Here is a 27,267-nt window from a genome sequence, read left to right on the forward strand (position 1 = left end):
GGTTCAAGAAAGCATATATCATTAGTAATGAACACCTCTACATTTGCTCACTGTCACTTTTTGAATCATTAATATGTTAACAATCTATTTTCTTGAAGGGAACACAATTATTTACTGCTTGTCAAAAACACAGTGATATGTTTAAGATTAATGTTTAGAAGCAGACTGTCAATTATCAATCACAATGTACCCGAACTCCATATAAATTCAGTCACTCATTACTCATAGCCTCATAGCGCTGTAACCTGTAAAGTAAGCTGTAGTATGATCATGATGCTAGGAGGGTCCCTTTAAAAGAACAGTCCATTCATCCACAAACATGATGTGCAATGTTAATGGTAGGTTTCAATTAGTTATTCTGGGTGTTTGTTTTAAATTAGTTTTTTTCTTTTTACTAATTTCATATTTTCTCAATAAAGCCACAATTATTCCTTCAATTCCATTCTGCTGTACTTAATGTCATCACTTTTCTGGCAGCTACAGGGACTTGTGGGTATTACAACTCAACAGAAACACTTCCTATGGTCATAGACTCAGAAAGTTAAAGAAATTTGCCCCCCCCTCCTATTTAAACTAGGAGGGGGGGCAAAAGGGTGATAAAACATCAATCCAATTGTCCCCCAAAACAAGGACAGAAGGTGCCTGTAGCAAGTGTGTTAAAAAATGATAAGCTTAGGGTCATGTCTACAAATGCTCGCAGTTTAGGGAATAAGATCCATGAACTTGTGGCAATAATGGCAACTGATAGTGTAGATCTAGTCGCTGTTACTGAGACATGGTATAATGAGAAAAATGACTGGGACATAGCAATACCAGGGTACTCTTTATATAGAAAAGACAGGGAAGGCAAGAAAGGGGGAGGGGTGGCCCTGTATGTAAAGGATAGCATAAAATCTAGCCTAATAAAGGTTAGTGAGGCGAACATAGAGTCCGTTTGGGTTACGTTAGAATTTGGTAATCACACAGTAACTCGTGTAGGTGTGATTTATAGGCCCCCAGGACAAATTGAAGAGTTAGATAATCTACTAGTTGAAGAAATAGCTAAAATGACAATGAAGGGGGAAGTTATCATCATGGGTGACTTTAATCTTCCTGATGTGAATTGGAAAACAAAAATAGCTACTTGTGCCAGGAGCACACATATTCTAAACTCCCTACTGGGATTGTCTCTAAAACAAGTCGTTGAGGAGCCAACTCGTAAAGAGGCCATACTAGATTTAGTGTTAACAAATGGAGATTTGGTATCAGATATTACTGTAGGTGAAAGTTTAGGATCCAGTGATCATCAGTCAGTGTGGTTTAATATAAGAACAGTGACTGAGTCACACCACACAAAAACAAAAGTTTTAGACTTTAGAAAAACAGACTTTTCTAAAATTAGAATATGTGTAAAGGAGTCATTATCAGACTGGAGCAATTTAAATGGAGTCCAAAAGAAATGGGATTATTTAAAATTTGCACTACTGAAGGCAACAGAAAATTGCATTAGGCTTGTCAGTAAAAGCAAAAAATTCAAGAAACCACTGTGGTACTCCGCAGATGTGGCCAAAATAGTAAAAAACAAAAAGTTAGCATTTAGTAATTATAAAAAAACCCAGAGTGAGGAAGACAGAATGACCTATAAGATTAGGCAGAAAGAGGCTAAACAAGTTATAAGAGCTTCCAAATCACACACAGAAGAGAAATAGCACAGTCAGTAAAAAAGGGGGACAAAACTTTTTTTAGATATATAAATGAGAAAAGAAAAGTAAAACAAGGATTAGTCAGATTAAAAACAAAAGAAGGAAGGTATGTAGATGAGGATAAAGGTCTAGCTGACTGCCTCAATGAATATTTTTGTTCGGTATTTACAGATGAAAATGAAGGAAAGGGACCTCAGTTAAGAAAAAGGATAAATGAGTCATTTATTACACGTGGGTTTACAGAGGAAGAGGTTCTATTTCAACTGTCAAAAGTAAAGACAAATAAGTCAATGGGACCTGATGGAATACACCCAAAGCTATTAAAAGAGCTTAGTGGTGTACTAGCAAAACCATTAACAGATTTATTTAACCAATCATTGATAACAGGAGTAGTCCCAGAAGATTGGAAGTTAGCGAATGTTGTGCCCATTCACAAGAAAGGTAATAGGGAGGAGTCGGGCAACTATAGGCCAGTAAGCCTTACTTCTGTAGTGGGGAAAGTGATGGAAACCATGTTAAAGGATAGGATTGTTGAACATCTAAAAACACATGGATTTCAAGATCAGAGACAACATGGGTTTACTTCAGGGAGATCATGCCAAACTAATCTTATTGATTTTTTTGATTGGGTAACTAAAATTATAGATCAGGGTGGTGCAGTAGACATTGCTTACCTAGATTTCAGTAAGGCTTTTGACACTGTTGCACATAGAAGGCTTATCAATAAACTACAATCTTTGAGTTTGGATTCCAATATTGTTGAATGGGTAAGGCAGTGGCTGAGTGACAGGCAACAGAGGGTTGTAGTCAATGGAGTATATTCGAAGCTTGGGCTTGTCACCAGTGGGGTACCTCAGGGATCTGTACTTGGACCCATTCTCTTTAATATTTTTATTAGTGATATTGCAGAAGGTCTTGATGGTAAGGTGTGTCTTTTTGCGGATGATACTAAGATATGTAACAGGGTTGATGTTCCAGGAGGGATAAGCCAAATGGAAAATGATTTAGGTAAACTAGAAAAATGGTCAGAGTTGTGGCAACTGACATTTAATGTGGATAAGTGCAAGATAATGAATCTTGGACTTAAAAACCCAAGGGCAGAGTACAGAATATTTGATAGAGTCCTAACCTCAACATCTGAGGAAAGGGATTTAGGGGTGATTATTTCTGATGACTTAAAGGTAGGCAGACAATGTAATAGAGCAGCAGGAAATGCTAGCAGAATGCTTGGTTGTATAGGGAGAGGTATTAGCAGTAGAAAGAGGGAAGTGCTCATGCCATTGTACAGAACACTGGTGAGACCTCACTTGGAGTACTGTACACAGTACTGGAGACCCTATCTTCAAAAGGATATTGATACCTTAGAGAGAGTTCAAAGAAGGGCTACTAAACTGGTTCATGGATTGCAGGATAAAACTTACCAGGAAAGGTTAAAGGATCTTAACATGTATAGCTTGGAGGAAAGACGAGACAGGGGGGATATGATAGAAACATTTAAATACATAAAGGGAATCAACACAGTAAAGGAGGAGACTATATTTAAAAGAAGAAAAACTACCACAACCAGAGGACATAGTCTAAAATTAGAAGGACAAAGGTTTAAAAATAATATCAGGAAGTATTACTTTACTGAGAGGGTAGTGGATGCATGGAAAAGCCTTCCAGCTGAAGTGGTAGAGGTTAACACAGTAAAGGAGTTTAAGCATGCGTGGGATAGGCATAAGGCTATCCTAACTATAAGATAAGCCCAGGGACTAATGAAAGTATTTAGAAAACTGGGCAGACTAGATGGGCCGAATGGTTCTTATCTGCCGTCACATTCTATGTTTCTATGTTTCTATGAAAGACTCAAATTTCAAGTAAAAAAATAAAAAAACAATTTTAATTAGATCTGTTCTGTTACTTTAAATTATGGGTTATCTTTCAGGGGGAGCCAACTCCCGAACAAGATATTTATATGAACAGACGCACGAACAGATGTTATACTATTTTATATGAATTTTGTACTCCCGAAAGAGACCGACCGCACAGTCTATTTTCATGGAACCGTTTTGGGCAGGCGCCTCATTTGCGGTTGGTCTAAACTATACCCCGGTGGCGTTTCGGCTGCATTCATGGGATCTGAGCACTTTTTGGATATCTTGGGCACTTAGACCCAGGCTATCTGGGGATATAGTACTTGAAGGGGTACCTTTTGGGGAAATGCATATTTTGGGGTGTTAAAGATTTTGCATATCCTGGACCTGAGAGGTAATGTAATTATATTGTGTACTTTGCTTCAGTCTACTCTCAGGTCCAGTGGGGAATGCCCCTGAAATATGTATTTGGAAACCCCTTGCATGGGGATTCTCATAAAAGGCCAGCTGTGGCTCCATTAAAATCAGTTATACCCCCAGAGCTGAGTGTCATCCAGTTGCTGGGGAGGTGTTGGGAGATTCTTGGATTACTTTGCTGTATTTGGCTGTTCACTTGGAGTATTTTACTCCGCTACTAAGACATATTCTCCAACAAATATAAACATTGTCATTTCTCAGAAACTGCAATCCTTACATTTATCAGAGAAAAGAGACACCATTTATGCAACCAAACCATTACATTAAGATGTCATAGTTTTGGGTTTTAAAGCATCCCTTTAAAAAAGTTATAATTGGTTTGGTATGGCGAGAGCACACAGCTGAAATTTCACAGCTTGTAAAGATTTTGTATCAATTACTGTTACTTCAAATGTGAGTCATTTTTGAATGTTTTTTTTATTATTTTAAGTTAGTCTGTTATGCGTGTATTTTGATGCATTTTCTACATATTTTATTCAAATGAAATGGTCAGCAAATGAAGCAGACTTAATTTGGTTTCAAACTAATCGTGATTCAACCACATTTTGGGCGATTAATGATTCATCCGAACTCCACAACTGCGAAACACCATATGGTCGAAAAAAACTAAATGGGCCAAGGGTGGACCATTTCATTTGTTTCGTGATTTGCAGTTCCATCCATAGCACCAGAAAAATAAGGAGAGAATAGAGGAAAAGGTAATTTGAAAGTGAAAAAGAGGAGCTGTAAAATATCTATATACTTCCAAACACTTTAACATCAGCTAGTAAGAGAGACAGACCAGTAGTCCTTGTGTGTTTTACCAGTGCTGTGCCTGTATGGGAGTGAAAGACAGCTAGTGTCTTTGATCTTGTTTGTGAGACTGGTGAGGTGGTTAGCCACTGCCAGTGCCATTTACACTAACTTTGATTTACTGATGACATCAGCGGGCCACAGTGGTTATGGTGCTTGGAGTGTTCCTTTAAAAAGCTCTCCAATTCATCCACAGTCACATCAGAACAATGTGTACAACTCTTAAATAGCGAAGGAAGGCAAAGAATAAGTGATTTTGTGGGGAAATAAATGCCAAATTCTAACACCTATGTCATAATATGTTGTTTTTTTCTTTATTAAATGTTGTTGTTGTTTTTTTTTTTAATTTATAGATCGGAATACGTGAAATGGAACAGCGACAAGTAAACATAATATTCATTTGGATGAAGTAGACCAACATTTAATCTGTGATTCATGTTATGGTATTGTTTATAGGAAAGTTATTCTAAGGTCTGGTGTAGAAAGTGCTGTCTTGTGGGTGGATAGAAAGATTGACAGGTAATCTTTAATGAAGTTCTAATGATTAAGTTTCCGTGTTTCCAATTAAACACTGAATATCTTAAATTGACAGCAAAATTGATTTTGTTTTTCTAAACTTTATGAAAAATGTGTGTTTTTTTTTTTTTTCGTCTTTTCATTTTGAGTATCAATTTTATTCATTTGATTTTAATGCCAAAGTTTCCAAAACATCATCTCACATTATTGCACCATTTCAGCTAATGTAGATGAGACCATAAAGCTGTTTTTGGTAATTCTGTTGTACCTTTTGTGTTATAAATGTATCATTTAAATAAGTCCTTTATCTTGCTGTAAGTCCTTTATCTTGCTGTAATATTGCTACGCTACTTGGATTACACCTTGGGTCCATCCTTAGTAAAAAAAAAAATTATAGCTTATCAAAGTCTTCACCTATGAGTATTTATTATTGATTATAAATCATGAAGATAAATCATGAAGATGTATCTATTTGACAGGTAATATTGGTTGCACTATTATATTTTGTATTTGATGTACAATATATTACTGTGTTTTCAGTGCCAGATGATGCAAATATTATCCTCATATATTCTATAGTGATGATTACATGATTTAACTATAACTGTCTGAGTAGTGAGTAGCTCAGTATTATGTAAGTGTACATCTATGACATTTTTAATCTCTCCACATCACTTGGATGCTTTATTTTATATTTTTTTCTATTTCCTTTTTTTTTTTACATATGAACACTTACTTTCCTCTTTTTTTTTTTTTTTTTACATATAACACAAAATACTTAATTCAAGATTTGAAGATACACACAGTATCTCACAAAAGTGTACTCACCTCTCACATTTTTGTAAATATTTTATTATATCTTCTCATGTGACAACACTGAAGAAATGACACTATGCTTCAATGTAAAGTAGTAAGTGTACAGCCTGTATAACAGTGTAAATTTGCTGTTCCCATAAAATAACTCAACACACAGCCATTAATGTCTAAACCTTTGGCAACAAAAAGGAGTACACCCCTAAGTGGAAATGTCCAAATTGGGCACAAAGTGTCAATATTTTGTATGGCCACCATTATTTTCCAGCACTGCCTTAACCCACATGGGCATAGAGTTTACCAGAGCTTCACAGGTTGCCACTTGAGTCCTCTTTCAATCCTCCATGATGACATAACGGAGCTGGTGGACGTTAGATACCTTGCGCTTCCCCACCTTCCGTTTGAGGAGGCCCCACAGATGCTCAATAGGGTTCAGGTCTGGAGACATGCTTGGCCAGTCCATCACCTTCAGCAATGCTGGCAGCACTCATGCGTCTATTTCCCAAAGACAACCTCTGGATATTACACTGAGCATGTGCACTCAACTCCTTTGGTCTACCATGGTGAGGCCTGTTCTGAGTGGAACATGTTCCCTGAAACCGCTGTATGATCTTGCCCACCAATCTGCAGCTCAATTTTAGGGTATTGGCAATACTCTTATAACCTAGGCCATCTGTATGTAGAGCAACAATTATTTTTGTTCAGATCCTCAGAGAGTTCTTTGCCAAGAGGTGCCATGTTGAACTTCCAGTGACCAGTATGAGAGAGTGTGAGAGCGATAACACCAAATTTAACACACCTGCTCCCCATTCACACCTGAGACCTTGTAACACTAACGAGTCACATGACACCGGGGAGGGAAAATGGCTAATTGGGCCCAGTTTGGATATTTCCACTTAGGGGGTGTACTCACTTTTGTTGCCAACGGTTTAGACATTAATGGCTGTGTTGAGTTATTTTGAGGGGACAGCAAATGTACACTGTTATACAGGCTGTACACTTACTACTTTACATTGCAGCAGTGTGTAATTTCTTCAGTGTTGTCACATGAAAAGATATAATAAAATATTTACAAAAATGTGAGGGGTGTACTCACTTTTGTGAGATACTGTATATTCAAAATTGGTGATTGTGCTGCCTACATTTTTGTTTCAGATCTTAAAGTACCTTTAATATTACCGTATTTATCGGCGTATAACACGCACTTTTTTCCCCTGAAAATAGGGGGAAAATCGTGGGTGCGTGTTATACGCCAATATCCCATAATTACTTACCTTCCTGAAGCGTGGGCCGGCTTCACAGCGCGCACCGCGGTACAGGAACTTTAATTTCAGGTTCCGGTTTCCGGCGGGACTGAAAGGAAGTGTGCACAATAGTGTGCACACTTCCTTTCAGTCCCGCCGGAAACCGGAACATGAAATTAAAGTTCCTGTACCGCGGTGCAAGCTGTGAAGCCGGCCCACGCTTCAGGACAGGTAAGTAATTATGGGAGGGGAAGTACACTATGGGAGGGGAGGGGAAGTACACTATGGGAGGGGAGGGGAAGTACACTATGGGAGGGGAGGGGAAGTACACTATGGGAGGGGAGGGGGGGGAAAGTACACTATGGGTGGGGAGGGGAGGGGAGGGGGGGAAGTACACTATGGGAGGGGGGGAGAATACTATGGGAGGGGAGGGGAGAATGGGAGGGGAGGGGGAGAATACTATGGGAGGGGAGGGGGAGAATACTATGGGAGGGGAGGGGGAGAATACTATGGGAGGGGAGGGGGAGAATACTATGGGAGGGGAGGGGGAGAATACTATGGAGGGGAGGGGGAGAATACTATGGGAGGGGGAGAATACTATGGGAGGGGAGGGGGAGAATACTATGGGAGGGGAGGGGGAGAATACTATGGGAGGGGAGGGGGGGAGAATACTATGGGAGGGGAGGGGGGGAGAATACTATGGGAGGGGAGGGGGGAGAATACTATGGGAGGGGAGGGGGGGAGAATACTATGGGAGGGGAGGGGGGAGAATACTATGGGAGGGGAGGGGGGGAGAATACTATGGGAGGGGAGGGGGGAGAATACTATGGGAGGGGAGGGGGGGGAGAATACTATGGGAGGGGGGGAATACTATAGAAAGGGGGGGACACTATGGGATGAGGGGGGAACACTATGGGATGAGGGGGGAATACTATGGGATGAGGGGGGAATACTATGGGATGAGGGGGGGGGGAATACTATGGGAGGGGGGGAAATTTCCTGGAATTTCTTTCTAAAAATGAGGTGCGTGTTATACACCGGTGCGTGTTATACGCCGATAAATACGGTACATATGTATCAATAATGATGCATAATCATCCTCCGCTAATTACTTTTCACTGTTTGTATACATAGATGCCCTATGAATTATTTTTGCTTCACCTCTTTTCATTCTTTATGCTTGTCTCTATACCTCTTTGAAGTTTGACCTATTTTCTTTTTCCTCTAGAAATATATAAGCATAGGAAGTATGTAAAGAATTAACTAGAATGTTTGGGAGGATGCAAAAATAAACTAAAAAGATGTTGAGGAGGATGCACATAGAATAGAACATTATGTTAGGAATAATAGAAATAGAAAGCAATATGTATGCTGAGTAGGTATGCAAATTAGTGAAAGGGATTTATGAATTCCTAGAGCTATGTCCTCTCTTGGACTAAACTACTTGCCTACCCTTTAGAAAACTGCTCATGTCTTCACTTATTTTTTTGTCCCTTCTTTCTCTTTCCTTTCCCCTTAAAAATGTGTTGCTGGGATGAAGGGGGATAGCAAACATGAGTGAAAAGGATGTTACACGAAGTGTGATGGATGTAAAGACACTAAAGAGAAAGAGAATATCGATAAAAAATAACAGGGCTGCACAGTCACTATATTTATATATTTATACATTTACATAATTAGGTAATTTTATTAATTACAATTTGCGGGACCTGCCTGACAACCCAGGCAGAAAGTCCAGGGAATTTAATTTGTTAGCACTATATTTAACCCTGTCACTTTCCAAGACACTATAAAACCTGTACATGAGGGGTACTGTTTTACTTGGGAGACTGAACTGAACACTGAACACAAATATTAGTGTTTCAAAACAGTAAATTGTATTACAACGATGATTTCGTCAGTGAAAGTGACATTTTACACTGATGATATAATTGTTGTGATACATTTTACTGTTTTGAAACACTGAAATGCTTTCCTATGGGGATTTCGGCAACGCTGAAGGACACTATGTGAGGACGTCCACCACTTTTCGTGTTCTAGTAGACAGCCACTAGAGGAGGACTTAATCCTGCAATGTAAATATTGCAGTTTATGAAAACTGCAATAATTACACTTACATGGTTAAGAGTAGTGGGAGTTGGCACCCAGACCACTCCAATGGGCAGAAGTAGTCTGAGTGCCTGGAGTGTCCCTTTACTTGTATAATAATGATGATAAGTGAAAGCTCAGTTTGTGTGAGAAAAATGCAAAAAAAAAACATAAGGATTTTATGATTAAGTGGCTAATAAAAAAAGACCGGACACACCCTGTTTTGAATACCCTGGGTTGTCTACTTTTGCAGATGGTGTGACATGATGGGGGTAACCCTCATTTCTCGACTACCATACGATCTGAAAAGCGACATAGGCACAGCAAGCCAATCTTGCAAACAGTCCTATATTTGACTGTACATGGGGGGGGGGGGGCAGGGGGAGGGAGGATATCACAGCAGAGAAATATGTGTGTTTTATTGCAGTAAAATCTAACATTTCACAGTTAAAATGCCATGCAGAACTTGGAAAATAACATCTCTTAATTTCTCACACTTTTTAGATTTTAGTCATATTTAATTATGTTTGATATATAAATATTGTATGTGACATGAGAATCGTGTTTCTCCTGAACAAAATGATATATACTAAGTGTGGGTGCACTTAATTTGAAAGAGGTAAATTATGGTTAAACTGACATATACCTCAAATTCTAGGTTTTGGTCAGGACTTGTACGATTGCCTCCATCCTTAAGGAGTTAACCTAATTAACTTATAATAATGTGCTCTGCATACAGTCACAGCTTTGAGAATTGGGCAATTCAGGTAATGTGTTCTTTTTTTCTTTTCTTCTGTCTGTAGTACTAATATTTGCTTTTATTTGGATGCAGGAGTATTTCGCAAATTAGTTTTGTTCTCACGGGAGGTAATAATTTTGCTGGTTGTTGATTACATATTTCATAGAAAATGAATTTCTAAACAGTGTTTAAAATAAATGAAGTAGAATTCGTGAGCATTTTGTTTTCTTTTTTGATGAAATGCAAAATAGTTTCCAACTAAAGCCGCTACATAGTTTTTTTTAACTTGTACAAACTGTGATATTGCTGTTTTTTGTGTAATATGTACTTGGAATAGGTTACTACCAAAGTCTTAATGGAGATAAATTTTACAAGACACATGCATGAGTAGTTCTTAATAAGATATTATGTTATGTGTGTTCTCTATGTTATATGATCTATAGTTTTAGCTGTATTGGTAGATATTTAGTAGGCATGTGCATGGGGAAAATTTTCGGTTCGGTATTCCGAAATTCGGGTTTTTCGCAAATCGGGACTTCGGCAATTCTTCATTTGCCGAATTAATTTCAATGCTTCCCTATGGGGAATAGAGCGACGCTGGAGGTCCTCACACAGCGTGAGGACGTCCAGCGACGCTCTAGCACAGATAATCTGTACTAGGGACCAGGAAGTGACCTCTAGTGGCTGTCTAGTACACAGCCACTAGGGGAGGACTTAACCCTGCAAGGTAATTATTGCAGTTTATAAAAAACTGCAATAATTACACTTGCAGGGTTAAGGTTAGTGGGAGTTGGCACCCAGACCACTCCAATGAGCAGAAGTGGTCTGGGTGCCTGGAGTGTCCCTTTAATGCACTAACTAACCAAGCTACCTCACCAACATTTTCAAACAAATATTTATGCAAGGGGCATGTTGAGTCCTGTGCGCTCTTAATCAAATATCAACATTCTTCTCCTGGGCATTAATATACTGCATCTGTTCTTTTTAAATTATGTTGCTTTGGACTTTTCTCATGGTTAGCAATTGTATTCTGCAATCATTCATTAAGAAGCTTATAAGATGGTTTCCTACATTTCAAGGACAGTATGAAACTGGTCACAAATCCACATACTGTTGCCAGATACTGAGGGCTGAGGGGCATGCTGGATTGTAAACAGGTAATTGGAAGCAGGAACAAAGGTCAACTCATCCATGCTTTTATAAGAAGGTCCTATGTATCCTAGTTCCTTGAAAAATAATTAAATGTTTATATCTAGAAGGCATGTATAGTTGCCACGTTGATGCGCTTATAAATATATTTACCGTCAGGTGAAGGCCAGGATATTGATGAGTAATAATCTCAATAAGACCTGGAAAAAGGCCTTAACGTCTGTTTCTAAGCATTACTGAATCAGTCTCAAGGTCGAGAAAAAGTCACTCCTAGCACTAAAATGACTAGGCCATTTTAATGAAATTATAACTACAATAGGGCATCTAATGTGACTTTAGAGCACTCAAAAAGTCTACAAACAGAATCCTTTAAAAGTAAATGTGCACTGCCTCAGGTGTCAGCTGGGGCTCTACTGATTTCAATTTGTGTATTAGTAACCTAAAATTTTAATATGAAAGCAACATTTTTTATATATATATATATATATATATATATATATATTTTTGTTTTGTTTGTTTTTTTAATGATGCCATTGAAAAATAATGTAATTATTATTTATTACGGGTAAGCCTTTGAAGAGGCTTATTAGTAATGACCTCCAGCAGAACAGGAGACCATGTGATCGTGAACCATCAAAGTAAACACAAGAGCCCTGACCGACCTCCGTATAGGAACTACCTGGATAAGCAGAGAAGCATTAATAAAAGGACTACAGCAAATGGGGAGCGTGAATATCATTGACACCAACCCATAGTGCTTCCAAAGTACCAGGTATTGCAACTATGAAACAATTGTATCCAGTATTGACTGGATCTTGTATTTTTCCTGACCCTCCACCTTAACAAGAGAGGATGGAATGGATGGTATATTTTCTGCAAGTGGGAGATTTCAATTAAGACATGTGAAATGTATTGGGAATGTGCAAGGCAGACAGCAGTAGCACTTTATAAGACACAGGATTCATCTTCTTATGAAACAGATATCAAAAGAATCATGGGAGTTGTAGTTCAGCAACATCTGGGGGGCCGCAGGTTGGACAGCCCTGGTTTAGCGTGAATTCACATTTAGTATTACTGTGATCAAATCCAGCCCAGGGAAGCAGGTCTAATTAGTTACCTGATGACTAGAAATGAAACAGCTAAAATACTGCTATAGACACGGATTTGTTCGGTTAGCGCCATCGTTAGATTGTAAATCAACCCAAATCCAACAACAATACTAATATTTTAACCATTGTAGTTAGGTTTTCTAAGATGGCTTATTTCGTATCTTTAATGAAATTACCTTGTTCCTTAGCAGGTATATGCACGTAGTACCAGAAGAGATAGTTTTAGATAGGGGACATCAGTTTATATCTCATTCCTGTAAATAATTCACTAAACTGGATATCAAACTTTGCCTCACATCTGCAGATCACCATAATCCAGGCATAGGCAACCTTTGGCACTCCAAATGTTGAGGACTACATCCCCCATAATGCTCTTACACCCACAATGCTGGCAAAGCATCATGGGAGGTGTAGTCCAAAACATCTGGAGTGCCACAGGGGAATATAGGGGAACAACAAGCTCACAATTCAAGCAGTAGTCAGTAGAGATCCTAGTACATGTAAACCATGAACAACACATAACAGCTCAAATAAGGAAAAAAAAACACAATCACAATACTTGAAAGTGACAGCGAGCAGTAACCCATGAATGAGAGATCTAGGGTATATCACAACCAAAGGGGTAAATAAACTAAATGTTGCAAAACGGTAGTTAGAAATGATACTACAGCAGGCATCCCTAGACTAGTGGTAGGGTTTGGAATAAAAGTATAACTGTGATAGACACAAACCTCTCAAGTAGGGGAATGGCAACAGTTTCAATAAATAGAAACAGTGTGTTCCAACCCCAATGAGAAAGGTTTAAATGTATCACTTAATTGTTAGGGTAGGACACCTATATGGTAGAATTAATCCTAATTTGATACCCATACGTGATCCCATAAAAGGGATAGGGTCTTGGGAACAGATCTTGGGGTTGGACCTAAGTAGAGGGTATCTAGGAATGCCCATAGTCTGGAAGATTGTAAGGATTTTTTTAGATACAACTATAGCTCAAACTTCCAATACATTCGTGCTTTTCAAGAAAATTATCAACAAAAAGAGGGGGCACCCATAGAGGAAATAGAGGATGAGGTAAACATTCTGTCCAAAGTGAGATGCATATAAGCAAGGGCATCTTCAATTTATCATTATATACTTTGAATTCGGGTGAAACATCCTTATTAAATAAAGGATTAAAGTTTGCACCAGATAGGAAACATAATATGTTTGAGCTTTTTAAAGATCTAAACTACTTTGTGAGGAAACGCACAGTGATTAGATCCTTCCACATAAAAGAAACCAGTGGTAATGAGAACTGCCTTACTAATCCGCAGGATAAAATACATTTGTATAATTTGCTTTCCCTTTTAGATGAACAGGATGAACCCAGATCTGAAGTCGATGCCCAATAGAAACATAGAAACATAGAAACATAGAATGTGACGGCAGATAAGAACCATTCGGCCCATCTAGTCTGCCCAATTTTCCCCAATTTGGAGAATGTCTTTGTAGCGGAGTAAAATACTCCAAGTGAACAGCCAAATACAGCAAAGTAATCCAAGAATCTCCCAACACCTCCCCAGCAACTGGATGACACTCAGCTCTGGGGGTATAACTGATTTTAATGGAGCCACAGCTGGCCTTTTATGAGAATCCCCATGCAAGGGGTTTCCAAATACATATTTCAGGGGCATTCCCCACTAGACCTAGAACATAGAAACATAGAATGTGACGGCAGATAAGAACCATTCGGCCCATCTAGTCTGCCCAGTTTTCTAAATACTTTCATTAGTCCCTGGCATTATCTTATAGTTAGGATAGCCTTACGCCTATCCCACGCATGCTTAAACTCCTTTACTGTGTTAACCTCTACCACTTCAGCTGGAAGGCTATTCCATGCATCCACTACCCTCTCAGTAAAGTAATACTTCCTGATATTATTTTTAAACCTTTGTCCTTCTAATTTTAGACTATGTCCTCTGGTTGTGGTAGTTTTTCTTCTTTTAAATATAGTCTCCTCCTTTACTGTGTTGATTCCCTTTATGTATTTAAATGTTTCTATCATATCCCCCCTGTCTCGTCTTTCCTCCAAGCTATACATGTTAAGAAGATCTTTTAACCTTTCCTGGTAAGTTTTATCCTGCAATCCATGAACCAGTTTAGTAGCCCTTCTCTGAACTCTCTCTATGGTATCAATATCCTTCTGAAGATACGGTCTCCAGTACTGCGTACAATACTCCAAGTGAGGTCTCACCAGTGTTCTGTACAATGGCATGAGCACTTCCCTCTTTCTACTGCTAATACCTCTCCCTATACAACCAAGCATTCTGCTAGCATTTCCTGATGCTCTATTACATTGTCTGCCTACCTTTAAGTCCTAAGAAATAATCACCCCTAAATCCCTTTCCTCAGATGTTGAGGTTAGGACTCTATCAAATTTTCTGTACTCTGCCCTTGGGTTTTTACATCCAAGATGCATTATCTTGCACTTATCCACATTAAATGTCAATTGCCACAACTTTAGTTTACCTAAATCATTTGCCATTTGGCTTATCCCTCCTGGAACATCAACCCTGTTACATATCTTAGTATCATCAGCAAAAATACATACCTTACCATCAAGACCTTCTGCAATATCACTAATAAAAATATTAAAGAGAATGGGTCTAAGTACAGTTGCCTGAGGTACCCCACTGGTGACAAACCCAAGCTTCGAAAATACTCCATTGACTACAACCCTCCGTTGCCTGTCACTCAGCCACTGCCTTACCCATTCAACAATATTGGAATCCAAACTTAAAGATTGCAGTTTATTGATAAGCCTTTTATGTGCAACAGTGTCAAAAGCCTTACTGAAATCTAGGTAAGCAATGTCTATTGCACCACCCTGATCTATAATTTTAGTTACCCAATCAAAAAAATCAATAAGATTAGTTTGGCATGATCTCCCTGAAGTAAACCCATGTTGTCTCTGATCTTGAAATCCATGTGTTTTTAGATGTTCAACAATCCTATCCTTTAACATGGTTTCCATCACTTTCCCCACTACTGAAGTAAGGCTTACTAGCCTATAGTGGCCCGACTCCTCCCTATTACCGTTCTTGTGAATGGGCACAACATTTTCTAAATTCCCATCTTCTGGGACTAATCCTGCTAACAATGATTGGTTAAATAAATCTGTTAATGGTTTTGCTAGTACACCACTAAGCTCTTTTAATAGCTTTGGGTGTATTCCATCAGGTCCCATTGACTTATATGTCTTTACTTTTGACAGTTGAAATAGAACCTCTTCCTCTGTAAACTCACGTGTAATAAATGACTCATTTATCCTTTTTGTTAACTGAGGTCCCTTTCCTTCATTTTCATCTGTAAATACCGAACAAAAATATTCATTGAGGCATTCAGCTAGACCTTTACCCTCTTCTACATACCTTCCTTCTTTTGTTTTTAATCTAACCAATCCTTGTTTTACTTTTCTTTTCTCATTTATGTATCTAAAAAAAGTTTTGTCCCCCTTTTTTACTGACTGTGTTATTTTCTCTTCTGTGTGTGATTTGGAAGCTCTTATAACTTGCTTAGCCTCTTTCTGCCTAATCTTATAGATCATTCTGTCTTCCTCACTCTGGGTTTTTTTATAATTACTAAATGCTAACTTTTAGTTTTTTACTATTTTGACCACAGGGGAAGACAAGGGATGTGGAATTGTAATACTCAATAAGCAAGATTACTTGAAGGGGGCATTAAACATTCTAGGAAATACAGAGTAATATCAGGTTTAAAGACCGACCCCACAACATTTTTTTAAAAAGAACTAAGAGGACTATCGACCAAGCCTTCGTCAGTGGTTCTCTAGATAAAAAAGAAAAAAGTTACATCTTGTCTGCCTCTGGTGATATCACTATTTTTTATTACCTTCCTAAGGTTCATAAATCTATCATTAACCCTCCTGGCTGCCCTCACATCTCCCATTTCCAGATGGGTAGATTTTAATCTACAGAAGTATGTCCCCCATCTGCCTTCATATATCAGACATACAGGGCATACTTTAACTCTAATCAAGGATGTGGACTAGTTGGACCACTACTGTTGGGTCACTATTGATGTGACAGCCCTGTACACCAATATTGAGCATTCCTTGTGTTTGAAGGCTCTCGAATACTATCTTCGATCGGACCCTCTACTTCCAGAGCAGCAGGCTGACTTTATTTTAAGATTCACAGATTTCATTTTGAAACACAATTATTTTCAGTTTAATGATCGTTTTTACCTGCAAACTAAGCAAGTTTCGCTCCATCCTATGCTAGCTTGTTCATGGGTTTTTGGGAGAAGACTATGGTCCTAGACAGCACATATTGGATGGAGCGACTTGCCTTCTATCTCAGGTTCATAGATGATGTCCTCATCATCTGGAAGGGGGATTGGGAGAAAAGTGATGATTTTATCTCCTTCCTTAACCAGAATGAATGGGGCTTATCGTTCACACACGGAAAACACAAATCTGAGAGATTTTTTTTAGATCTCACGTTGAGAGGGAATGAGAGAGGCATTTGCACTAAGACTTATCAAAAGAAAGTTGATGTAAATGGATTCCTTCATGCAAAAAGTGGACATCATCCCACTTGGTTCCATTACGTACCTTAGGACAGTTTGTCAGAATATGTCAGAACTGTTCCCTCTTGGTGGACTATGAAAGAGAGTCTCCAGCTCTGTCAAGGTTTTGTAGAAATATCATATCCATCAGGGCCCATTTTAAGAGCGTATTTGAAAGCCGTTATGATGAAAAGAGAGGATCTGATTGGTCCAACCCGAGGTTCTGCAGAGCCTCCTACATGGGAACCGGTTTACCAAACCAGATATCATGAAGCTATCCTTTGATTATTGGGGGAGTCTAAAGCTTCTTGTAAAAGGAGAGCCAAATATAACATCAGCACCAAAGAGATTTGCTCTTTTCTACCACTTTCAATCAAGGGTATGATGAGATAATCAGCATACTTTATACATTTTGGCCGATCCTGAAGTTAGACCCCTGGCTTAACTTTAGTATCTCCGATAGCCCAAGGGTCACTTTCAGGAGAGCTTCCAACCTCAAAAATATACTGGCTCCTTCGAAATTTAAATTTGATATAAGGTGTATAGCTAATAAGGATCTCACCATTGGTAATTTATGTTGTGGCCATAGCAGGTATTTAACATGTGGTTTATATATCACAAAACTTCCACATTTAGACCTAATAAGAGCAAGGAGGTTTTCACTGTCCCCCATAGAATTAACTGTAACTCTATGTTTGTCGTATATCTGTTGACGTGCACATGTGGGTTACAGTACGTGGGGCAAACCATCAGACTGCTCAAATGCAGGTTCTGAGAACATAGATTAGCCATTCTGCATAAAGATAGACGATCTCCAGTTGCCCGCCATTTTGAGATATTCCACAACTGTGATCCCCTCTACATTACAGTAATGGGAATTGACCTAATTCCAGTCATAAGAGATCAAGCAAAGAGGAAAAGAGATTTAAATAGGGGTGAATCAAAATGGATATTTAAGCTTAGCTCTTTGGCCCCGAATGGTCTCAACAAGGAACTGGATCAGTTCTGAGGTGTTTTCTGATAGGTGTCCAACTCTCCTGAAATTTGATTGACAACTTTGTGGACCTCACACACACTTATAAAAAGAAAAAAGGAAAGAAAAAGAAAAAGAAAAAGAAAAAAAATATGATAAATGCCTAAGCATACCTCTGAGATGGGGGGGTAACCCCTGTGATAGAATGAAGAAAAAAAAAGGGGAAAACAGAGGTTGCAATGTCTGGTACTATAATAATGGAATGCTAAAGAAAATTCTTAAGATAAAACTTAACTTCTAATAAAAAACTAATCACTAAAAAGTCTCAGAGGACATAAAGAGACCAACTACTGTCTATAGGTCAGCTAGCCTCTGTCTGCTCTGGAGGTAGAGGTACCCAATATTATCCCCCTCCCCATATATCTAATTTTAATTATATCTAATTATATCTAACAGGGCTATACATAGGACATGAGGTCACACATTTAGACTGGAAGAAATGAGATTTCATCTAAGGCACAGAAAAGTTTTTTTTACAGTAAGATCAATAAAGATATGGAATTCTCTGCCCGAAGAGGTGGTTTTATTAGAGTCCATACAGATGTTTAAACTGCAATTGGATACATACTTGCAAAAACATAACATACAGTGATATAATTTCTAATTAGTGGAGTAATAGCTGCTTGATCCAAGGAGACATCTGACTGCTATTTTGGGGTCAAGAAGGAATTTTTTCCTAGTATGTTGCAAAATTGGAAATGCTTCAGACTAAGTTTTTTTGCCTTCTTTTGGATCAACAGCAAAAACATATGCGAGGAAGGCTGAACTTGATGGACGCAAGTCTCTTTTCAGCCATGTAACTATGTACCTATTTAATTAGATATACATATTCGATTTATTTTTCCTTTTTATTTTTTCACTTTGGATGGATACAGGGTTCAGTGTGTTACCCGTTGCTGTAATCTTGATACTGAGTGTTAAATGAACAAGTTCCATTTTACAGTCTGTAACTAGAATAAGTGAACACCAATTCCCTGGTTAAAGTGGCCAGGGTCAAAAGTCTAAAAGAGGAAAAAAAAATGTATGAAAGATATACGTATGTGCCTATCAGACGCTGCAATATCATTGCTTGTTTATTTTTATTTGTATTGTCATTTTTTTTTGTTATATATCTTTTAAAATTCCCTTAACCACATATTTTTGTATCATTTGCATAATCTTAGGTTTAGTATTAGACACTGTCTAGTAACACTGCCTTTTTATTATTATTCTGTTTGAATATATTTTTTGGAAATTTGCTACCATATAGTTGCGATAACTGAGGTTATGGTTTGTTCTTTGACTTTTATCTATATATAAATGTCATTCATAAGTAGCACACATGTAAAGTCTACACTCTATATCATATAGAGGGTTACATTTTCTTTCCTTTAAGCTATCTGGTGACTTATGTTTAATTTTTAGTCTGGTATTCAAATCTGAACGGGGCTTTTCAAGTAGTCCCCAACTATCAGTTATTTGGGGTAATACGATTTAGGTTCCACTTTGAACGCAGTCTTGATAAAGTTCCGTGAGAGGAACGAAACACGTAGGTATACCAGGTGTTTCCTGTTTCACCTATCTCAGGCGATTGTGCCGTATTCAGCCGCGGTCTTTTGCAAAGATCCCCACCACGGCTTTAAGTGTTGTCCGTGACTTTCTGGCATGAGCCAGTACTTAATAGTTATTGAGCACATAGTGAAGGTTATAAGACTGGATCGGGATGTTGCAATCAAGCCTGTGTTGTCCAGATTTATACCTCAGTTGGGGGCCCACACCGAGGTCAGGCCCTCTTTCCTTTGTGTTTCAAGCCACATGGAATTTGGACTTTTAATATAAGGCACATATCCCTAAATCATTTATACTTATTTTATTTTTATCTTTGTCATTTTTAGGTTTAATTTTTCCTCTATAGAGCGGTTCCGATTCTAGCTTTTCTGTTGTCTATACTATTTTTTAGTTGCTGTCTAGGGATTTTTTTTAGCTATCTAGATTTTGCCACATTTAGGAGTTCTAGCCTTACAATTAAGTAATCATTTCTAACTACTGTTTTGCAACATTTAGTTTATCTACCCGTTTGGTTGTGATATACCCTAGAACTCTCATTTATGGGACACTGCTCGCTGTCACTTTCAAGTATTGTGATTGTGTGTTTTTTTCCCTATTTGAGAGGTTTTGTGTTGCTCACGGTTTACATATTCTAGGATCTCTATTGACTACTGATTGAATGGTGAGCTTGTTATTTCCCTATAGAGGTTGATTTATTTTGGTAAACCAGTTTTATATAAGGAAACATATTTTATTTTTGTTTGATTTTATGCTTTATTAAAGGTATACCTACTTTTTACAGGAAAACAGATTTCCTGTCTTCTCTTATGCATCTATAGCTTTGGAGCGCACATACTCTGATCTACTTTTTTAAGTTGCTTTTACGTGTATGAAGCTGCCCAGATTATTTGATAATCTCGGTTACCATTGTCCTATTTTTTATCTTCTATACTTCTAACAATTCTTTGTCCCCAATGTTGTAATTAGTTTATGTTCCAGACAGTGTCCTGGAAAAGAACCCACAAGGATCCAAAGGCTGATCTAAAGATTTTTGTTGGGAAAGTTTTTCCGCCACTCCTGTTTCAGAGATGTCTACTTCTATGAAACATGGAAGGGATTTAGCTAGATTAACTAAGATAGGCACAGATGCAAAGTTGGCTTAAGGGTATCAAATGCAGCTATAGTTCTGGATTCCATATATGGCTTTCTTTACCTTTTTTTTTCTTATAAATATTCAGTAAAAATCAGAAAACTCTATGATCCTTTGTATAGCTTTTAATCCCTTGGGTAATTGAGTATGGGTTCTAATTTTTCGGATCCATTAGGAATCCAGAACCTGAAATTGCATACCCTTGAAAATTGACTTTTCGTTTAAAAATACTTTTTTCTAGTTTGCGATACAATCATTCTTTTAATAATCTTTTCAAAACCATTCTGACTTGTTGGTGATGAGTATCCAAGGCAGGGGAATATATAAGGATATTGTATAAACAGTCTATGATACATACATTCAAACATCCTAGAGGACGAAGCATTACAAAGTCATAATGCCCATATATTGTGTTAAAGGCCATCTTGCATTCATCTCATTCTCTAATCTTTGAAGATTATACGCACCGCGTAAATCTAGTTTGGAGAGCACGATAAAACCTTTAAGTCTGTAAAAAAAGTCAGTAATTAGTGGTATTGTACAAGCATTCCTAACCGTTGTTTTGTTTAAACCATAACAGCTTTAGATCCTCCTCTTTTATGGATATAAATGAACTCCTGCTAGTGCCAGAGAAGAGGCTCTTCTAATAAAATGTTTTGCCAAATTTTCTTTAATGTATTCCTCAAATATCTGATATTCTTCGCTGGAATAATTATAAACAGAGCATCTAGGAGTTAAATTTTAATGTATATGCAAAGTGTGCTTTTAAAAAAAAACATGTTTGATCGAATTTATATTCCTGCATAATTGGGTTAGCTGCTAAAACACTAAAGATATATCCTTTTATACGTAAAAATTGTTAAATGGATTTTGTAGTAGTGGAGAGCTTAAATGTGTTTTTGTAAAAAGCATAAATCACTGTAATAATCAATGTATAATATGTATTAATAAAATGCTTATAGATGTATTATGTGCATGACCATCAATATGGTTAATAAAGTGCTTATCTGTGTAATATGTGCAAATATATTTTTAAAGGTAAGGGAACATTGAAGAAAAGAGGACAAAAGGTTAAGAAGAGGGTATTCTCCATACACAGAGAACTATCCCTCACACAAAGAAAGATTTTACAGAAATATACCAAGGGATGATATAGAAAGGGAATTAAAAAGTAGGAAGATGAGAGAACCATGCCAAGATATTTTTCCACAAGGAAATATATTAAAGATTAACAGAATTAGAAAACAAGGATTTCTTTCAGAGGGGTAATTTGTTCGAAAGAGACCAATTGAAAAAATGGAGGAAATTAAGAAGATCAACAGAGGAAGAAGACCAGAGCTGGTAAGTTGGTTAAGGAAAGGCAGGAAAGAATGACAGACACATCTGGGATATTCAATTTCACAAATTAAAATCTTAATAGAGGTCAGATTACAATTTTAAAAAAAAAGTGTTAACCTTTCCTCCACAGCAAAGCTGAATAAATATGAAACCTGTATAGTTGTAAACTAATTCAAGAGAAAACTATGCTTTAAATATATATTTTATCCCAAACCCTTTATATACTAATAATCATATAGATATCTATAAGGACACAGAACTAAGATTGAAATCATGTTTTTTTTTCAGAAACAATAAATATCAAGGGAAATGCTAGGCTTTGAAAAAGTTCTAATGAACGTGATGGAAAACATTGATAATAACAGATAAAGATCTAATTTACGAAAGGAAGAAAAAGCAACAAGAGAATTGGAGAGATCTGAATTGAATAATCAAACCAGCAGACAAGGGAGTGGGAGTTGTCATTTAAACAAAGGAATACTATGAGAAGGAATCAATTAAGATTCTAGTTGATTATTTGACCAATGAGCAATTTGGGTATTACCCAATGAAAGATATTAAAAATAAGCACAGCACAAGGACTGTCACAGTACCTTGTGTGACACTGCCTGAAGAGCTCCCTTCCTACGGTCCCTCTCATCTCACAGTTCCAATGCTGGCCGCTGTCATTCCGCCCCTTTTTATGACGCCACGGCCCTTGAAAACGTTTGAATGAGAACGTTTTGGGGGAGTGACTATAGATTAAAGGTATAGGATATAAAAAGGGCACTTAGGCGAAGGATTGCCCTGTTGTGGTTTCTGTTTACAGTTCCCAATAGTGCGTTCTATTCTGTGTCTTTTCTGGTATTTTGATCTCGGCTTCCTTCTGACTATTCTCCGTTCTGTTCTCCTTTGACTCGGCTATCGTTTTTTTTTGCTTCTCTGATTTCTAGCTTCCCTGACTCGGCTTGTCCCTGACCATTCTTTATCTAACAACGTATAACCTGGCTATTCTAAGGACTGGTAAACGTTGAATAGGATACTGGTATGCTAAGTGCAAAACACAGAATAGATGGAGTACGACTATGTGCTGCTCGTACTGGATAAAGATAGGGGTTCACCAAAACCTGTCTGAAAAAATGGCAAGGGTAAGGGTAACACAGGAAGGCGTATGTGATCCAGGAGCTAGCCTATGGGGAATTTATATTTCACCCAGCAGATTTGTATATATCTGTTAAGGATCTTTTTAAGCTAACAGCAACTTTTAAAGACAATTTTTAAAGACATAGTAATCATCTATCATATTCCATGTACTCTCCATTCTTATTCTATTTTATCTATTTCACCTAGCATATTTGTATACACTTTTTGTATTTATTTTTTAAGGCTCCTTCAAGTTAGCAGCAACTTTTAAAGGCACAGTAATTATCAGTCTTATTTTATATATTCTCCATTTATATTTCTTATTTTTATCCTAGAGTTGAAATGTTCCACGTTCACACACACTTTTATGCATTTTAAGTATATCTACTATTTTTTAATATATCCACCTGAATCTTCCCCATAGGCTAGCTCCTGGATCACATACGCCTTACTTTGTAAGATGTTACCCTTGCCACTGGTAAACGTTGCCTACACTATTATCATATATACACTGTTGGGTCACTGGGTATCGTGACAAGGACTACTTAAATGTTGTTTTTCTAAGAATCGAAGTCTTTATTTCCTATCAAAGATCTATAAGAATATGAGACATCCACCAGGTAGACCAATAATTTCAGGAATAGATTCCATGTCAAGTAAATTACCAGAAGGTACACTTTTTTTAGGGTGGCTTATCTATCCCTTTGTGTAACTATATTGTGTTATTCAAATTATAAGAATACATTGACCATCAATTCCAACCTCTTGTTCAAACTCCCTTGGAAAGTTTATGAACGTTACCATCTTTGAGACTGTTAATAGACTGTTTATTAAAGTGAATTCCTACAAAGACCGAATAATAAACATGGTCTCAACAAATATGGCTGTCACAAGCTCTGAAAGGAGGCATGAAATGCTAAGTATGGAGTGCATAACAGCTGGCATACATGGAGAATCTGGAAAGAGGAGAAAATCCCTAGCTGTCCCTTCTTCTAGGATAGTATCTGATAACTCTTTAAAAAAAAAAACAATGTAAGCTTTGTTATTCCAACTGATTTTTGCAGCTAGAGTACATGCTCTAGAGCACGGTCATACAAAGAATGGCTATCCTGTCGTAAACACAACAAGGCTTTGACTGCATTGGCATTCCTACCAGGAGGATTGAAAGCTCTTTTAAACACAGCAATAAATTAATTATAATTATAAATCAGTAGGCTGTTGTTTTCCCTCAAAGGGTTTCCCCAGATCAGTAAGCAAGTTGATCATAAACCCTACTTTAGCCCTGTCACGTTAGAGGATGCACCCTGTAACAGTGTATCTGGTCAAGGTGTAAGCTGGTGGTGTAGTAAATTGCCCTTCAGGTTGCAAACAAGTTGTATGATTGAGTATAGTCTGTAAAGCGTGGACAACTTAATCCATCCTATGGTCATGTTCATCCATATGAGCCTCGTATTGGGGCTTTACACCTGCAGGGTCAATGGATCTGTTGTAATGTCACAGTATATAAGCAAACCCAATATGCAGAGTATAAACCCAGTGGAAGAATGCATGTATATCAGTCCTTAGAGTGGCTCGGCTTAGCAAGCATAATAGAAATAATGAACAGGGAATCAGATAAGCAGGGTACACAGCCAGGTCAGAGAAGCCAGAAATCAGAATAGTCATAAATAGCCAAGTCAGTAGATCAGATAATCAAAGAATATATATTATACATGCACTGTTGGATCACTGGGAACCCCAACAGGACAAAGTGATAAACACAATGCTTCCTTTTATATGTTGGTGATATATTTGTGGTAGGCATGCACCCGAAACATAAGAGGGTGGTGAAATGGGCGCACTTCCACCCCATGATTTAATGACACTGGTGCAAAAGCACTGCATCATAAAAGAAGGTGGGAGATCAGTGGACGGCATTACTGAGGTTGTCCAAAGCCTCTGAAAAGTGATAGAAAGAGGTCCATTGGATCAGGAGATCATGTGATCATCAAACTGCCAAGGTAAGTACAGGAGCCCTGACAATAGTGAACTAATTTTAAAAAACTCATGCATAATTAAACAAGAACTATATAATTTTGTAATCCTTTTGAAAATAGTTATAAATTAAGTACAGAACATTATGTAGTACAAATATATATAATATAAATGGTTGGTTTATTTTTATCTAAAAGTAGAGCATTCACCAGGGAAACATTTGAATGATGCAGTTGATAACTTCATAGAATTATTCTTTAAAAATAACCACTGGTACACTGCATGCATAAGGAAAGAGTAAATATAAGGGCTACAAAATGAATCAGTGGAATGGAAAATCTCATTATAAAGATCATCTAGTCAAACAGGGTTTATTTACCCTAGCAAATAGGGACTTTACATGTAATCTCTTGAAAAAGTACAAATTTAAAAAGGGGGAACACTTCACATTATTATCTGAGCATATAATAAGAGCTCACTGTTTCAAGTTAACCTCTTGAAGTTAGCATCCATTATGAATTGTGTTTTGTTTCAAATACAAAATATAGTATATATTTGAAATGTGGTACATCAGAAGCACTCAAACACAAGTTAAAACATCAATTTTGTGTATATTGTTTTTTAGTGATACTTAAAAATAAATGTATGCATATTAATAATTTTGTATATTTGTTTTAAAATTCCTTTATTTACAAACACATTTGTGATAACAAAAAATTATACATTATCATTTAAAAAAAATATATATATTAAAATTAAAGGACCACTATAGTGCCAGGAAAACATACTCGTTTTCCTGGCACTATAGTGCCCTGAGGGTGCCCCCACCCTCAGGGACCCCCTCCCGCCGGGCTCTGGGGAGAGCAAAGGGGTTAAAACTTACCTTTCTCCAGCGCCGGGCGGGGAGCTCTTCTCCTCCGATCCTCCTCCTCTCCTCCCATTCGGCTGAATGCGCACGCGTGGCAAGAGCTGCCTGCGCATTCATTCGGTCTCATAGGAAAGCATTATCAATGCTTTCCTATGGACGCTTGCGTGCTCTCACTGTGATTTTCACAGTGAGAATCACGCAAGCGCCTCTAGCGGCTGTCAGTGAGACAGCCACTAGAGGCTTTGAGGGCTGGATTAACCCATTTATATATAAAAAATGGGTTAACCCTAGCTGGACCAGGCACCCAGACCACTTCATTAAGCTGAAGTGGTCTGGGTGCCTAGAGTGGTCCTTTAATCTGAACCAATAGCATAGAAGTAGAAATATTTTTATTAGACAGTCTGGTAACGATATATAAATACAAATGGTTTATCACATTTCCTAGCGGTATTTGGAAAGAACCTAAAGACCTAAATACATTTAGTTGACGTCAGTACACTTCAATGTCTGTACAAAGCAAAAAGAAGGGTAAAAAGTTGAGAATATTGGGGTACTGTGACAAAGTGGTAGAGATAACACAATATGGCCATATGGTGTAACTGAATGCCCATGTTTGTTTGCCAAGAAAGGTGATTTTAAGTAGCCTTGTAAAATGTAAAACTGTATTTTTGTTTTAATGTGTGGCTAATCCTTTAGCTATATTTTGTATATATATTGGTCTTGACAGCAGCACCACTGCTTAGAAATGCATGTTCTGGGTGTGACCCAATTCTCATTTTTTTCTATGTCGATTTGGAATCCAGACCAGTTTCCTATTGGGCAGAGCACCCCACCCATCTACTATAGTTGCCCGTTTAGAGGTGACCAGAAGAAAACATAACTTGAGGAGTCTATGGAAGCAGTTTATGCTGTAATATTGCAAATTAGCATGTCACTCTCCTGTGTTAATATTAGTGTAGGACCCACTGGTATTGGGGTACTGTGACATAGTAGTGGGTTTAACACATTATGACCATATGGTGTAACTGAATAATATTTTAACCCTGTAGCTGCAACACTGCAGACAGCCACTAGCAGCTCCTCTGATGAAATAAAGCATCTATATCAGGTGTTCTCAGAGAGGCCTTTTGCTGTGCATGCGCACTAGCCTTGCAATGCTTTTCTATGGGAAAGCATTGGATTGGCTGAGATCATCGATTGTGATGATCTCAACCAAGG

At 37.7% G+C, this 27,267-nt stretch overlaps 1 protein-coding gene across 3 annotated transcripts in view; it reads right to left on the reverse strand.

Annotated features, from left to right (window-relative positions):
* MYO18B (myosin XVIIIB) overlaps positions 1-27,267 on the reverse strand; it is a 560,248-nt gene that overhangs the window by 319,189 nt on the left and 213,792 nt on the right. The window lies entirely within an intron of this gene.

This window comes from Pelobates fuscus, chromosome 5 (assembly GCF_036172605.1).
Source record: "Pelobates fuscus isolate aPelFus1 chromosome 5, aPelFus1.pri, whole genome shotgun sequence".
Classification (NCBI taxonomy): domain Eukaryota; kingdom Metazoa; phylum Chordata; class Amphibia; order Anura; family Pelobatidae; genus Pelobates; species Pelobates fuscus.